Source organism: Ranitomeya imitator, chromosome 1 (genome assembly GCF_032444005.1).
Source record: "Ranitomeya imitator isolate aRanImi1 chromosome 1, aRanImi1.pri, whole genome shotgun sequence".
Taxonomy (NCBI): domain Eukaryota; kingdom Metazoa; phylum Chordata; class Amphibia; order Anura; family Dendrobatidae; genus Ranitomeya; species Ranitomeya imitator.
The window spans coordinates 282727609-282740859 of record NC_091282.1 but is presented as its reverse complement, the minus strand read 5'-3'; the positions used below and the strand labels follow the sequence as shown (position 1 = coordinate 282740859).

General features: G+C 42.8%; 1 protein-coding gene across 2 annotated transcripts in view; it reads left to right on the top strand.

Moving 5' to 3' along the window:
• GALNT9 (polypeptide N-acetylgalactosaminyltransferase 9) overlaps window positions 1–13251 on the top strand; it is a 773980-nt gene that overhangs the window by 297995 nt on the left and 462734 nt on the right. The gene's annotated exons all lie outside the window — the stretch shown is intronic.

Genomic DNA, 13251 nt, shown 5'->3' with positions numbered 1-13251 from the left:
TAACAGAATTGTCAAGGGAAGATTTGTGGTTAGTTTTAATTGGATTTCTTGCTCATTCCCATCTGGTGTACTATTTCCTTACGCACTCACTTTCTGTACCACCTTAGCAGCTGGGCAACTTCATTAAAATGAACAAATGTATGTGCTTCTAAAATAAACACATGTACCTCTTTCATCTACGTTTACTTTCAGAAGGGTGTTATGTTCTGCATTCCACCAATCCAGGCACTTTTCACAAGTCCATACTGTAGAAAGTACAGACATTCATTAAATCTGATATTATTTATACATTATTTATAGTGAGTGAGTTTGGTCTCTTAAGCATTAATTAAAATTCAAATGGACATCAAGCTATTTGACAGATTCTAATTAAAGCAAATGCATTTCAAAGGGCCGGCAAAACCAAGTCCCTTACAATTAGTTAAAATGCAACTAATGTTATGAAAACCATATCCCCTGATGACTTTAATCACTTTGCATATAATGGACCTATTCCCAGCTTGTGCGGATTTTAATATGAATTGACTAATTAATACTATCAATATCAGCATCTTCACATTGCTAGACATGTACAAGCCTGTTTCACAGATGGCAATTAATCGTTGTCCCCGCAGCTGCAGTATAACCTGTTTAGCTGCTAAAAGACAGCGTGACCTATCCATCAATTTTTCTATAGCTATGCTTTGAAAGTATATTATTCAGAATTTTATGTTTTGTATATAATTGCTGTGAGAGTCAAAATGTACAAGTGTAAATGTCTAAAGATCAAATCCAGCTCAAAAACTATATTTTTTCTTTTTTTTTAACATCTTGTGTACCATGGAAATAAACAGAAGCACCAGTTACACATGTATAGAAGAATCCCTGATTATTTGTGATATTTACAGTATACATAGCACTAAGCAGGAAATATACTTCTCCAGACACTTTTTATCGTCTCTTAATTGATGGCATGGTGATATAGAAAGGAAGTGTGGAACCGTCTTATTGTTGTGACCACTTTACAGTTTTTTCTCTCATGCATAAAAATTTTGTGATTTTCACGCTGAGCCGACCTTCAAACACACTTTTTTAGGCAATGTTTTTTTTGCCTAAAAATGTATGGAAGAAAGCCAGAGCATGCTATAACTTACAATAACAAATCTGCGACCAGAAAAAGTGCACGTAAATTATAAAGAAAAAGAAACAAACATGAAAGAATGTAGTTTATGCATTGGCTTAATATTTTCCTATTGACTCACATCAAACATCTAATCACAGTGTTGATTTCTGCAAATTCTAAAATAAAATGTTTTAGAAAAAAATGCAGTATATGTGAAGGCAGTCTTAAATTGTATAACTGATTAGAAATTTTGTGTGGATTAAAGTGATCCTATCTCCAGGAAAAACACTCTTAAGCTGCAGATACGAGCTTAAACTGCAGGTTAACAGTGTTACTAACCTGCCCGTTGCCTGCACTTAGCCAAACACGCTAACGGGGAGAAATTGAATTTTACTCTCCCTGGCAGCATTCCATTTCAGTCACGGGGGCTGCACTAGTGCGAGTTCAGTCATTGCACTGAGTATATAGGTATATAGAGCTGCGGCTGTAACTGCAACCCCGGCCTTGACTGACAGCCAGCTCCAATGCATAGCCAGTTTTAGTCAATGCTGGGGGCACAGTTACAGACGCCATTCTGTATTCTCAGCCGCCACCCCGTGACTGACACTGAATGCTACCTGGGAGAGTAAACTTGATTTTCTCCCCTCAGCATTCGGCTAAGTGCATGCTCCGGGTAGGTTAGTAACGCTATTAACCTGCAGATTAAGCCCAGGTTAATAGTGTGTTTGCTTGTGACACATTCCCTTTAAAGTTGTATTAAATACAAGCATGTGGGATTAGAAAACACTACATTAGAAGGCTCCTTTACATCGTATAAATGATTATGAATTGGGTGTTGATTATATCTGTATTATATAAGCTGATGTGGGATTTTTAAAAAGTCTATTTATGAAAGCAGCATTAAATTGTAGAAATGATTATAAATTTGGTGTTGACTAATTAATGTTGATTACTGATTTATTAGCATAATGTGGAATTTGAGTCCATCAAAGAGTTGAGGTTGCAGCCGACCTACAAATCGCTGCTGAAATTTTGTTATACAATAAGTTGATGTTTGGTAAATTGTTGATTGTGATTGGTAACTAATATGTAAAACTGCAATCCCTAAAATCAATTGTCACAAAAGATTTTTTAAATGCTCTTAGACTGTACAACCTAGTTTGATGCCAGTCTCATGCTGAATCAGTTTGTCCTTTAGACTCAAAAAGTATCTGAGATACTTGAAGTTTCTAAATTAATTGATTAATTAATAGATCCACACATTCCATTTACCAATATGTCTAGAGGATGTGGATACATCAGACACCAGATCAATATATTTTCTCATAAGTATGAATACACTATATCTATGAAAAAATTTGCAAAGTGCAATAGGATCTTATCCAAGTATGTGAGGTTGATTAACAATGTTATTATGCTCACCTGATATGGTTGAGTATGACACAGAAAGTGTCCTGAGAAAGGAGTCAGTTTTGACAAATATACTACTCTTATTATCTTTTTTAGAATCACAGCGTACTTAAAATCCACAATTTCCCCGCTTCATATGACACTATATCTATAGAAAACTAATCATAGAAAAACTGCCTTTATTATATTTAACACTTACATCATAAAGTCAGAGATTCAACCTACCCAGGCATAAGATTTCACACTATGGCAACATCAATAGACATATTACATAAAACCATGCAGGGATGGCCTTACTGGTGCGTGGTCACATTGGGTGTTACACGCACTATATAGCCTTTAGAATTCCGTCACCTCCAGAGATTAGTTCATATGTGTGCATATGCTGTGACTGTGTCCACTACCTGTTTACTTGCGCCTGAGAGGGTTGCGTTCACCTGTGAAGTAACAAGGGATTTCATGCAGCGCCATTTTCACTAGCGTGGCATCTAGCTGCACCATACTGTCTAGGGACAGCTGTATTCCTTCTCTACCCCTCTGTAAAGCTAACAGCATTGGGTAAATAGATTTTATTCACACAGGCTGACATTTAACCCCACATGTTTTCAAGATCGCTTGCCACACACTTACGCCATTGTTTACTAGCTGCGGTTCTTCATCTCCACACGGTGGACCCTGGGTTGCGATCGCACTTCATCTTTATTTATATTTAGTGCGATCCACCAACCCTAAAAACATGTTCTGTAACTTATTGATGCAGGACGTATTATTACTTCCGGCGATCGCTGCCGAGTGTCAGCTGATTCTGACAGCTGACACTCCGCACTAAGTGCCAGGAGCATTCTCGCACAGTTCCTGGAACTTTAACACCCTAAATGCTGCAATCATTCTGAGAGCAGGCAGAGAGATGACAGTCACTCTGCCCTTGGATCGGAAACCACGCAGCATGTCCCGATCGTTACCATGGTGACCCGATGTCGTCATGATGACATCCGGGTCACCAGAGCTAGGAAGCAGAGCTGACAGTTTGCGTAGCATAGGTATGATGCTTATTATTAAACCGCTGCATGACCAGCTCTACCCTCGCCTAGTGTATTCTCACCCATCCCTTGTAGATTCTGAGCCTTCGCGGGCAGGGTCCTCTCACCTCCTGTACCAGTTATGACTTGTATTGTTTAAGATTATTGTACTTGTTTTTATTATGTATACCCCTCCTTACATGTAAAGCACCATGGAATAAATGGCGCTATAACAATAAATAATAATAATAATTCCCCATACTATACAAGCGATCAGTCTGCAAAAAATAATAGTCCCACAGTAGGACAAAGAAAAAAGTTAAAAAAAAGTTAAACTTTTTTTTATTAATAATTGTAAAAATATTTAAAAAAATAATAGTACAAAAATAAAAAAAATATTGTACCCATAAATAAATATTTGTATGAAATAAAAAGGAAAAAGTATACATATTTGGTATCACCGCCTCTGGAATGACCTGACCTATAAATTGTCCCACTGGTTAGCCCCTTTAGTGAACACCATAAAAGAAGTGACAAAAAAACAATGCTTTATCATCATACCACTACACAAAAAGTGGAATAAAATGCGATAAAAAATAAAAAAAAGTTATAGCTCTCAGAATATAGCAATAAAAAATAATTCTTTTTTCTATAAAAAAAATTTTAGTGCCAAAACATAAAAAAGATATAAATGAGTAAATGAAGTATTGTGATAATAGTACTGACCCAAAGAATAAAACTGCCTTATCAATTTTACCACACGCGGAAAGACACAAACCCAATTTTAAAAAAGTTCCTGAATTGCTGTTTTTTGTACATTCTGCCTCCAAAAAATCAGAATAGGAAAAAAGTCATGTGTCTGAAAATGGTACCAATAAAAATGGCAACTCATCCCACAAAAAACAAGCCCTCACTTGACTATGTGGGCCAAACTATGGAAAAATTATAGCTCTCAAAATATGGGGGTGCAAAAACTATTGTTTGCAATAAAAAGTGTATCTTAGTGTGCAACAGCAGCCAAACATAAAAAGCCGATATAAATCTGGTATCGCTGTAATCCCAGCGATCTGAAGAATAAAGTTGCCTAATTACTTATAACACACGAGGAATAGTGTAAAAAATAAATAAAACCAGTTCTTCACATGCTGTTGATTTTTCTATTCTGCCTCCCAAAGATTGCAGTAAGGCTGGGAGGAAATTTATCCTGCACTTTGCGCTGAGAGCTTACACCGGGGTTTCCCTGTAAATCTCTGAAATACGAGATTCAGACAGAACCCTTGATGGAAGATTCCCTATAATGAGGCAGATTTAGGCACTGTGGATGCTGTCTGACCAGTGATTCGGAGGTGTCCGTCTTTTTAGGATTGCATAAAAGTGCTGTCGGCCACAGTTTTGTGCACTTCTGAAAAGAAGAACACCACTATACAGAGGCCAGGTGGAGTCCAAAGTAACTCTGCTGCCTGTTTATAGTGAATCGATCCTTAGAAGGCTTCATCTGAATCACATTAATGAGAGATTTACATGGAAACCCAAAAGTAAGTGCTCAGCGTAGAGTGCCATTATAATTGTGATCCCAAACGTTATGTAAAATGTTCCTAATATAAGCTTCAACTTTATCCACAAAAAAAGCAAGTCCCCTCTCAGGTTTGCCATCTGTTAACAGAAATATAGGGGGCTTCCACGTTACTGGTAGCACAAAGGCTCTGGAAAAGCGAAATGGCTCCTCAACCTCCAAAATAAATCCAGCAAATTCGCCCAAATCCAAATACCCCCTCCCTTCTGAGCCCCATAGTGTACCTAATCCATATATAGTGTCCACGTTTGGCATTTCTGAAGGGATGAGAGCCCACGTAAATTATGGGTGCATGTCTCAAGAAGCATGGGCTGGGCATAATGTATTGGTGACTGCAACATACTGGTCACTACAACAGCGGTTTGCAATTTTCACTCGGCAACATTCATTGCTGCTTGTTTCTGGAAAATACCCATGGAGTCAAAATCAGCACTACACCTGTAGATAAATTCCCAAAGGGGTATAGTTTCCAAAATGGGGTCACTTGAGGGCGATTCTGCTCTTCTAGCAATTAGAATCTCTCTATGTGGAGTCAGCAAACTGTTGTAGGAAAATCTGCGATCCAGGAGGCAAAATAGGGCTCTGTTCCTCCCAAGTCTATCTGTATGGCTAAGTGGTACTGTGCAGCCACATATAGGGTATTGCCACATTCAATAGAAATTGTGGGACAACTTATGGTGCCATTTTTACCTACTTCTTGTGTGAAAATGTAAAATATGGGGCTGAAAGAAAATTTTGGTGGTAAAAATGCAGTTATTTTTTCTTCATTGCCAATGGTATAAAATTCTGTGACACACCCGTGGTGTCAATATCATAACTGCACCCCTAGATGAATTCATTGAGCGGTGTAGTTTGTAAAATGGGGTCACTTATGAGGGATTCTGCTGTTGTGGCACCTCATGGGTCATGGCATCTGCAAACCATAACAGTAACTGTTGCTCCATGGCCTTTGACCTTTGCAATGTGTCTCAAAAATATTTCCCAATTACATGTAGGATGTTGACGCACTCAGGAAAAAATGAACCTCAGTTTGTTGTAAAAGAAATGTCCTAATAGCCCTTAGAGAAATTAAAAACTTTGGGTTAAAACAACATTTTAGTGGTAAAAATGTAATTTATTCTTTCTTTACTGCTCAATGGTATAAAATTCTATGAAACACATGTGTTGTCAATATGATCACTGCAGCCCTAGATAAATTCATTAGGTAGTGTAGTTTGTAAAATGATTTCACCTATAAGGGGTTTCTGTTGTTGCACATCAGGGCCTCTGACAATGTGACATGGCACTCTCAAACCATTCCAGCAAAATCTGAACTCTAATTTGGCGCCTCTTACCTTCTGAGCTGTGTACTGTGAATAAAAAAAAGTAGTACTACCCCACATATGCGGTATCAGAGTACTCAGGAGAAATTGCACAACAAATTGGTACAATTTCTCATGTTACCCTTATAAAAGTTCAAAATTTGGGGCCAAAATGTGATTTTTTTTTATTTTCAAAGCTCAATGCTATAAACTTCTGTTATCAACACATTTTCAAATGGTAGGTACCATAGAAAAAATGAAGTGAAAAGAAAGTACTAATAAAAACAATAAATTTATTGAAAACTTGTTTCTAAAAAATGTGTAACAATTAAGATTAGACAATGACAAAGGGGGGGGAACGGAAAACCTCCAGATACCAGAGGAGGTACACCACAGCCCTGCAGTACGGTTTAACAAGTGTATCCAAAAAGAGCTACATATTGAATCATAGGCTACCAAAAAGTATGCCAAAAATGAAAACAGCTTCTAGGATATAAGTACCGTAATAACAGTGCACAGAACCATATATCAGGAAATACTAATTTAGAGGAGGAGAGGGGGAGGGAAAGGGGGCATATGATAACCAAGCGGGTGAACTCAGTGTATTAGCAACACAAGGTGCTAGTATAAGCCTCACTTCCTAATTAGGGGAGGCAGGTGGACTCAGTGTATTAGCACCAAGGGTGCTATAATAATTACTAGGGAGTAGAAATGTCACCGTATGCTTAAACTGATTGTATCATTTAGTACGAGCCTCGCTTCATAAGTGGGTAAATACCTGTAGATGGTTTGTGTCAAGAGTCTGTGCACGCCGGGTCCGGGTGATGTGGGGGCCTCCTGCGCCCAACAAATGCCGTTTCGCCACAAGCTTCTTCTAAATGGGGCGTGGATGGTTAGGTAAGTGTCAGCGGTGTTCTTATATAGTATGGCTCCAGGGAGGGGGAGGGGGAGGTCCGTACTTGTCAATTAGTAGCGCACGTCAGCAGGGCCGCCCCCCTAGGGGCAAAAGGGACTACCGGATCGGCGCTACATGACACGCAGTGGAACGCACTGCGGTCATGAGAGACAGCGCGTCCGGAAGTCAGAGGGGGTGCCGGACCCGCGCGTGCGCAGTAGACATCGGGACCAAGCGAATCTGGGGCTTCAAGGTGCTCTAAACTGTTTAGGCACATCAGAGGCTCTCCAAACACGATATGTTGTCTGCCAATTGTCCCACCATATTTTGCACTCAAAAAGTCAAATGGCACTCCTTTCCTTCCAATTTCTGCCATGCGCCCAAACAGTGGTTTTCTCCTTTATTTGGGGCATCAGCATGCTCAGGAGAAATTACACAACAAATATTGGGTTCAATTTTTTCCTCTTACCCTTGCAAAATGAAAAAAATTGGATCAGAAATGGTGTGCCATGGAGGCAATAAGCCTGTGGCACTGCTGAGGTGTTATGGAAGTCCAGGTTGCTTTGATGGCAGCTTTCAGCTCATATGCATTGTTGGGTCTGGTATTTCTCATCTTCCTCTTGACAATACCCTATGGGGTTAAGGTCAGGCAAGTTTGCTGGCCAATCAACCAAAGTGATACTGTAGTTTTTATACCAGGTATTGCTACTTTTGACAGTGTGGACAGGTGCCAAGTCCTGTTGGAGAATGAAATTTCCATCTCCAAAAAGCTTGTCAGCAGAGGGAAGCATGAAATGCTCTAAAATTTCCTTGTAGACCGCTGCGCTGACTTTGGTCTTGATAAAACACAGTGGACCTACACCAGCAGATGACATGGCTCCCCAAATCATCACTGATTGTGAAAATTTCACACTAGACATCAAGCAGCTTGGATTGTGTGCCAGTCCTGGCCCAGGTAAGACGCTTCTGATGTTGTCTATTGGTCATAAGTGCCTTGACACAAGGAATGCAACACTTTTAGCCCATGTCCTGGATATGTCTGTGTGTGGTGACTCTTGGAGCAATGACTCCAGCAGCAGTCCACTCCTTGTGAATCTCCCCCAAAGTTTTGAAAGGCCTTTTGTGAATAATCCTTTCAAGGCTGCGGTTATTCCGGTTACTTGCACCTTTTTCTACTACACTTTTTCCTTCCACTTAACTTTCCATTAATATGCTTGGATACAGCACTCTGTGAACAGCCAGTTTCTTTAGCAATGACCTTTTGTGGTTTATCCTTCTTGTGGAGTGTGTCAATGACTGCCTTCTGCACATCTGTCAAGTCAGCAGTCTTCCCCATGATTGTGGACCCTACTGAAACAGACAACGTGACCTTGTTAAACACTTAGGATGCCTTTGCAGGTGTTTTTTGTTAATTATTCCAATTTACTGAGATAATGACTTTTAGGTTTTCATTGGCTGTGTAATAGCGTGCAGGGTTGAGTATGTCACCACGGAACAGACAGACCAACTGTTGAGGGGAATTTATTAACAGGAGTAAGATTCTCCTCGCAGGGAGTAAACAGGGGGTTAATAGAGATAAAGCAAACAGTAAACAATTAAGCAGAATCAAAACGGTTAACAAATGTTCTTGTAACTTATCAGTCCAGGGCGGTCCTGACTGGATGGTCCTTATTCCAACGTGGGTACAGTCACCAGCAGCACTTGAAGATCCTGAAGTCTCTCCTCTGTCTCCTGGGAACTGGAGACTCTGGGGTTAAGTCTTTGCAGTCTTTTCACCCAGTGAAGCTGGAAGCTGGAAGTAACACAGCCACTCTGCTGAGAGTCTCTGTATAATAGGCTGGCAGTCTCTCTCTGCAGCAGCAATGCTACACACACACTGAGCAGTTTACATTGTCACACTCAGGGGTCCTGGCTTGTCAGTGCGGTCACCGGGGCTGCGCGCTCAGGTCACTGTAAGGGGATACGTCTTCTCTGATTACGGAGGCTTCCAACTCCACACTCTCACATCCAGCCTTCACTACGGCTGGTATCTCAGCCTCAGTGCCCTCACGGGGAGCACTCTCTTTTGGGGAGCGTGGCGCTGCAGCCTGCTCTTTCTCTGCTGCGCTGTCCCCTCTGTCCCACGCGCTCTGCTCTCCTGCTCTTTTCTGACCACACCCCTTTCTTCCCCTCTGCCCCCAGCAGTCACATGGTCCCTTCTGTCCATGGCAGAAAGTCTTCCACCCAACAACCCAGCTGTCTGACTAAGTGGTTCCAGGTAAGGAGCAGGGAATGCAACCTCCTTACATTCCCCCTCTCTTAAAGCTCGCCATTCCATGGGCAATGACTCTTCGTGCTTCTCTTTGCTCTTTTGAGGGGAATCAGATACCTGCAATTCTCGCATCTCCTTCTTCCTTTCTTCTTTCACATACCGCCAAACTAAATGGTCTAGGAGTTGTTCATCAGTCAGGTTGAGATATTCTTCCTCTACCTCGTCGGCAGCCATTGAAGAATTCCTCAGACAAATTTTGTGTTGTCTCATTAGATTTTCCAATGGCATCCACTGTCCTCTTCTTCTTTTTCTTCTTCTTTTTGGCTTTGCCGCTAGCAGATGCTTGCATAGACGATTCATCCTTTTCCTTGTCGTTATCAGAAACTTTAAGGACTTCTTGTCCAGGATCCTCAGTCCGGGGCACTTAGTACAAGTAATTCTTCTCCATCGCTTCCCCTCTCTTTGACAGGAGCATTCTTGTCGAAACTAGAATCAGATTGATTAAGACCATGCAGGCCGGACTCTTCATCATCTGCGTCGGGCTCTGCGGGCATCACTTCCCAGGACTTCTCAGCCACACGCCCTGTCTCACACAGCTGTTCCATTTCCTCTGTCCCATCAGGATCTTGTGAGCTGACAGCCAGCACACTCTTCACCTCTTGGGGTAACATCAGTGGTTCCTCCTTCTCATCGATTAGGACCTTGAAAACAAGCGTCGCAGGAACACTTGACACTTTTTCCCCTTCTCCTGGGCATCCAACATTGTGGTACTTTCTTGCTGTAGGTGGGGCTCTTCTCTTCCTGCCGGACCACTCTCTCCAGGGGCGACGTTCCCTCCAGTTAGCAGGACCCACAGAGGGGTGAGTGGATCTCTGCCACCGCTCTTCTCGGGTAGGGCAATTACTGGACATGTGTCCCACCCTTCTGCACAACCAGCACTCACGTCTGCGTCTGTCTGGAGGGTGCTTCAGTCTGGATCGTCGACCTCGGCGGGAGACATCTCTCATCTGCAGTTTCTCTTCACTCCAGGATATAGTTACACTCTAGGGCCACCACTGAAGCTTTCTTCATGCTACGCACCTCTACACTATCTCTTTCTGGCTGCTTCCGCACGTTACCTCTGGGTATGCCGTTGGTCCCCAAAACGGCAGTCTGGGCGTTCCCCAGACTCTCAATCTCTTCCCAGATTCTTCTTATCTTCAACCGGGAATCCGGGTCCATGTCATCTCCTCTTCATTCTGACTGGGTGCTCCACAATTGTAGTATGTCGGCAGTTTTCTTCGCCAAGCGGCACTAGTCTCACTTTGGGGGCGGTCTTTCTTTCTCGCACCGGAGGGCTGTACTCTGCAGCAGGGGTCTTCTTATATTCAGCCACTTCCTCATGGACCCGCTTAACCTCCTTCTTCAAGTCTTGTACCCATTGAGGGACAGTTACCTCTCCGCTGCATACCTTCCCCACTGGCACTACCACCCCTTGCTCTTGCTCGCGTGTGCATGCCTCAATCCTGACCTCAGAGAAAGTCATATCTGGCTTTACGCGCATGCGCTTTCACAGGGCCTGTTTCATCTCGCAAGCCTGTCACCAGTTGGTCTCGCAGCACAACGTCAATTGCCCCCACACCTACGCCATCCTTCCATATGATGACAGTATGAAGCACCTGCAGGGCATTCATATATTGCATCATGGCCTCCCCCTCTCTTTGTACCCAGCGAAACAGTCACATGCGCAGCTCCCCTACGTCAGTGGGGTCCCCATGCGTCTCCTCAAGTATACGTAATACTTTGTCCAGGGTATATCTCGCCTGGGGGGTCTGACCATAACAGAGTCCAGTGCATCCCCCTCTAGGGCCATCACAGCTATTTCCGCTTGCAGAGCCGGCGTCATAGGATGCATCCACATCATCCCTCGGATGCGCTCCGTCCAACTCCACAACATGACATCGCTCCCCGAGAATTTTGTCAGGTTAACTAACATGGCTCCCAGGGAGATGCTAGACCTGGGGCCTCCCCCAACTGCTTGGTCTGCCCTTACCGTGTGACATCCTGCCGAATACGCCAAGTGTAATAGCATACAAGATTGAGTATGTCACCACGGAAGAGACAGACCAACTGTTGAGGAGAATTTATTAACAGGAGTAAAGTTCTCCTCGCAGGGAGTAAACAGGGGGTTAATAGAGATAAAGCAAACAGTAAACAGTTAAGCAGAATCGAAATGGTTAAAGAATGTTCTTGTAACTTATAAGTCCAGGGCGGTCCTGACTGGATGGTCCTTATTCCAACGTGGGTACAGTCACCAGCAGCGCTTGAAGATCCTGAAGTCTCTCCTCTGTCTCCTGGGAACTGGAGACTCCGAGGTTAAGTCTTTGCATTCTTTTCTCCCAGTGAAGCTGGAAGCAGGAAGTAACACAGCCACTCTGCTGAGAGTCTCTATATATTAGGCTGGCAATCTCTCTCTGGAGCAACAATGCTACACACACACTGAGCAGTTTACTTTGTCACACTCAGGGGTCCTGGCTTGTCAGTGCGGTCACCGGGGCTGCACGCTCAGGTCACTAAGGAGATACGTCTTCTCTGATTACGGAGGCTTCCATCTCCACACTCTCACATCCAGCCTTCACTACGGCTGGTATCTCAGCCTCAGTGCCCTCACGGGGAGCACTCACTTTTGGGGAGCGTGGCGCTGCAGCCTGCTCTTTCTCTGCTGCGCTGTCCCCTCTGTCCCACGCGCTCTGCTCTCCTGCTCTTTTCTGACCACACCCCTTTCTTCCCCTCTGCCCCCAGCAGTCACATGGTCCCTTCTGTCCATGGCAGAAAGTCTTCCACCCAACAACCCAGCTGTCTGACTAAGTGGTTACAGGTAAGGAGCAGGGAAAGCAACCTCCTTACAGCTGTAAGCCATAATCATCAACATAAATAGAAATAAACACTTGGAATAGATCACTCTGTTTGTAATGACTCTATTTAATACAGGTCCTTCTCAAAAAATTAGCATATAGTGTTAAATTTCATTATTTACCATAATGTAATGATTACAATTAAACTTTCATATATTATAGATTCATTATCCACCAACTGAAATTTGTCAGGTCTTTTATTGTTTTAATACTGATGATTTTGGCATACAACTCCTGATAACCCAAAAAACCTGTCTCAATAAATTAGCATATTTCACCCATCCAATCAAATAAAAGTGTTTTTTAATAACAAACAAAAAAAACAACAAATAATAATGTTCAGTTATGCACTCAATACTTGGTCGGGAATCCTTTGGCAGAAATGACTGCTTCAATGCGGCGTGGCATGGAGGCAATCAGCCTGTGACACTGCTGAGATGTTATGGAGGCCCAGGATGCTTCAATAGCGGCCTTAAGCTCATCCAGAGTGTTGGGTCTTGCGTCTCTCAACTTTCTCTTCACAATATCCCACAGATTCTCTATGGGGTTCAGGTCAGGAGAGTTGGCAGGCCAATTGAGCACAGTAATACCATGGTCAGTAAACCATTTACCAGTGGTTTTGGCACTGTGTGCAGGTGCCAGGTCGTGCTGAAAAATGAAATCTTCATCTCCATAAAGCATTTCAGCCGATGGAAGCATGAAGTGCTCCAAAATCTCCTGATAGCTAGCTGCATTGACCCTGCCCTTGATGAAACACAGTGGACCAACACCAGCAGCTGACATGGCACCCCACACCATCACTGACT